The sequence below is a fragment of the Carettochelys insculpta genome, chromosome 6 (genome assembly GCF_033958435.1).
Source record: "Carettochelys insculpta isolate YL-2023 chromosome 6, ASM3395843v1, whole genome shotgun sequence".
Taxonomy (NCBI): Eukaryota; Metazoa; Chordata; order Testudines; family Carettochelyidae; genus Carettochelys; species Carettochelys insculpta.
In genome coordinates, this window is record NC_134142.1 from 118,298,467 (window position 1) to 118,302,834 (window position 4,368).

The following is a 4,368-nucleotide window of genomic DNA, read 5'->3' on the forward strand; positions in this document are numbered from 1 at the left end:
CATCATATTATTATTGCAGAAACCCAACATGGGAGGAATGTGCTTGAGCATTTGATCTTAATTACTTTCTTCCTTGCAAGAATAATTTGGCTCGTTGGATAAGTTGTTCATTGATCATAATGGTAATTCCCCCCAGTTGTTAGAACTCCTTGGGAAATAGGACAATGTCATGCATGAGCATCTACATCAAGTAGTGCATAAAGACCATTACAGCAGCAAAACAACTCAGAATGATTTGACTGACATTATGGCAGGGAAGGTGCTTGATAACATAGTGATGCTGCTCAGCAAAGCAAAGTGGTGTGCTGTAATAATGAACTGCACTCCCCACAGTAGTCACAGTGAAAAGATATTATATACAGTAAGATTTGTTGATAATGAGGATGGCTGTGCCCAAGTAAAGGATCATTCTAGCTGTTTCTGGTCTGTTCACATGTCTGTTGGAAAGGCCTAGCAGAATTGTTTATGAATTCTTGGAATGAGAATACAGTAAAGCTTCAGGGTTCTGCAGCCAGGGCTACGATAATGGTGTGAACAGAAAGGGAAGAAAAGGTGGCATTTAGACAAGGATTGTTGCACTGAATCCAATCGCTTTCTTTGTGCTATTCCATCAATCTGTGTCAGTGGCAGCATCATCTTAGATTCAGTGTCTCTCCTCAGAGTACAGTAGACCTCCGACTTATGCAGGGGTTGCATTCTTTTGCAACCCTGTCCGTGTAAGTCAAAATTCACGCAACTCGGAGCCAAGAAACTAATCTGCTGATGCTAATGTACTGGTCAGTTTTCCTGCTCCTTGGGGTGACAGCCTGACTCCAGGCTGTGCTGCCCCACTCCTCTCAAGGGCGGCAGCTGAGAGTCAGGCTGCCGCCCTGACAGGGGCAGTTTCCCTGCTTTTCTCAGGGGCAGCAGTCTGACTCTTGGCTGCCACCCCTGGCAGGAGTGGGGAAACTGACCAGCACAGCAGCGCTGGTCAGTTCCCCCCTCCCTCACTCAGAGTCCTGTTAACCCAAGATGCGCATATCTCAGGTGTCTACTGTACTTCAAAGGATGGATGTTTGCTTTTCAGCCTCAACTATCAGACAGAATATCCTCATAGACAATGTTATGAATCTGACCATGAAGCTGTGTAGTGACACTATCTGAGAGAGCCATATTGACAGCGTAAGGCCAGTGAGGAATCAAGTGATGGTGATTTACAGTACCTGAGGGATTTGAGCAGTTGAGTAAAAGCGAGGCTGAAATCCAACACAAGGCACAAACTCAGGCAAACCAGATTACTAACTTCAAATTTCTAGTCTCAGTTGTGACTTGGCATGATATTCTGTTCCAGGAAAATGTTATAATCAAGGAATTACAAACTCAGTTGATGGACACTGTGACTGCCACTACTTTGAAAAGAAGGTGCCTTGATTTTGTTGTGGCCTCTAGAGACAACAGACATGAAGATGCTGTGAGTGTAATCAAAGAAACAGTGGAAAAGTTAGGAGTTGAGCCTGTCTTCAAGGAAACTTGTATTCATTGGAAGAAGGTAGAGATGAGGTGATGGAAAGCTCGGAAGAAAAATTCAAGAGGGAGGTTTTTTCGCTTGACATTCACATTGCTCACGTGCCCAGCAAAATAAAGGTTTGGAGAAATGAAGCATCACAAAATGACCTGGAGGGGGTGGGGAGAGGGTTATATGACTTTAGGAAGCTGTGAGCAGATAGGAAAACACTCTTGAACAATTGTATGGCCCTTCCCTGGATGCTGATGTAGAGGAAATGTTTGGATATCAGTGATTAAGACCTTGAAGTGGAGTTGGATAACATCCATCACATTTTGCAAGACAGCCTGTACCGCCCTTTTCAAATACTCTCTGAACTCTGATGTACAATTTTTTATCTCCAGATATTATTCTGTTAATAACTATGAGCAATACATAAACGTAAAAGACTCACAAGCTGCTACAGGACAATTTGTGGAACATAATAAATAGATCAAGTAATTTACTTCACTTCCTCCTGGGGGGCACATTCTCGGCTGATATGCTGTACAGAAGTTATCTTCTCTGACAACGTGCCTATCTGGGAATACCTGCTGGCAAGAGAGTCAAGACAGGATTAGATCCTGCTCTCATAGAATTATCCCCATCAAAGTCACTTCTTATGAAATGTCACCCAGTAACAGCTGCCTCATATTCTTGTTTTAATTAAGAACTTCCTTTCTTGCTTTATAATAATTTTTCCATTGGCTAAGTGGAGAAAATAACAACAGATAGGGAAGATCAGAACTTGAAGCTACACATAAAATAGAGGTCCAGATCCCATCAAAAACAGAAAATGGTATGATCCTCAGGTACCATAGTTATAAAATACATGGCAATTTCTACAGATGAGACCAAGAGTTTTGTAAACAAGGTGAAATATATTTCCAGCGAAATATCCTGTTGGAAAATTGCCATCCTTTTATGGTTTATGGTAAACACCAGCGCAAGTCAGTTTACAGCTGTTAACATTAACACAAAACCAAAGGTAGCTTAGCTCACAGGCTGGTCACAAGAGTGGAAATTTGAAACCAGCCTTGACTGAGAGATTGAAAAGTAATTTATTAAGACCATCTGGGGTTTGTGTTTGTTCTTTAAGCTAGTTCATAAATACAACTCTACTCTAACATCCCTCCTTCCACTGCACCAGTTTTACATGTGGATTTTTCCAGAGAAGGTATATTATGAAAGTTCTACAGCCATTTCTGCAAAGTGGCAGATTTCCACATTAGGAAATCCAGATTATAGACAATACATTTCACTGAATACATATTAAATAGGCTGAGTATGAAAGGGTGGATCTCAAAGGATTTCTAGTTCCTGGGAAAAGTCCTCAGGCTGAAAACTAAAATGTATTCGGGAGGAGCTTTAAAGTTACATTGGGGGAACTGCATTTAAGCAAGGAATAGAACCGGAACATCTGTTAAGTCTTTTTGTACAGAAAATAATACCAAGCATGCAAACTAGAGTGTAGGAGGACTTCACTTTTTCTGTGCAGGAGAGTGAGGTAAAAAAATATTTCATAAAGAAAGAGAGAGGTTTTAAAACTGGGTCTCTGGAGTCTGACTTTTCTTTAGAACACTTTTGCAAAGAAACCTGTGGAGATTTTATACTAACTTCCAGTGTAGCCTGTTCAAGTCCACTGATGGGGAGAAAAGGGGGGCAGTTGCATAAGGGCCCAGTGTTTCAAAGGGGCCTGGAACTCTAGTCCTGGGGGCTGCTACTTTGACAGCAGCCTGAGCTTTTGGCCTCTGAATTGCAGCAACAGCATTGCTCTGCATGGCTATGATGGGGGGGAGGGGCCAGTGCCATGGTCCAGGTGGCACTAAGGGCTGACTGTCCTAGGCCCCACCCCTTCCATGGCCCTGCCCTTTCTGGAGTGAGGCACTCCACCTCCCCTCCCACCTTGCCTGGGGCCCACAGTGGCTGTTGTCCACACTGAGGCCTAGATATACGTATAGTTCAAATAAATACCCTTTTTATTTTTCATTTGTGTAGTTAATGAGAGGAATATAATTTTATTTCATAACTGATCAGAGCTATATGAATTTGTTGTTGCTTGCTAGGTGGTGATTTATGTGGCTTTGTGGTAGTGAATTAATCAACATTCAACAACCCCCGTCACCTAACGTGGACTTTGACTTCAGCATCCCTGATTTCCAAGCATCAGTTTTATGTAACAATAAATTCGCTATGTTGCAGTAGCCACATTTAATCTAATGTTGATATTTCCTCATAACCAAACATGCACCATAGCCTTGGCATTTTCTATATTATTGTCATTGTTTGTGTGTCTCTTGTTTGCTTTTTATTTCTCATCTCCATATTATCCAATATTTTGAAAAAAAAAAAGTGAAATGCACACAACAACTCTGTTTAATGTTACTTAAGGTTGTGATGGGTTCAGTCACAGAGATCCCCTTGAGACTGCCACTTGATGAGCTGATCAAGTTATCTGCCTTGGGGGGCACCCTAGCACCAGCCTGACCTCCTGAGCCCAGAAGCTCTGGTCTCTCCCAGCAACAGCACAGAGTTGGGTTCACCACCCAGAGCAGTGCAGCACAGACACTGAAAGCAGCTCAGCTCTGGGAAGGCTCAGCCACAGGGAGTGGACACAGAATCCAGGTGTATAGCCTCAATGGGACCAGAGCCCCAGATAAATCATCTTACTCTGCATAAAAGTTTTATACAGCACAAGTTCAGAACTTGTTCTTCCCTTTAGCAAAGAGAGAGCTATGCCTAGCTGTTGTGTTTCCCCCTTCCGAGTAACAATTATTTACACTGGCTTAATAGTACACAAAAGTGATTTTATTAAATAAAAAGTAGAATTTAAGTGGTTGAAGTGA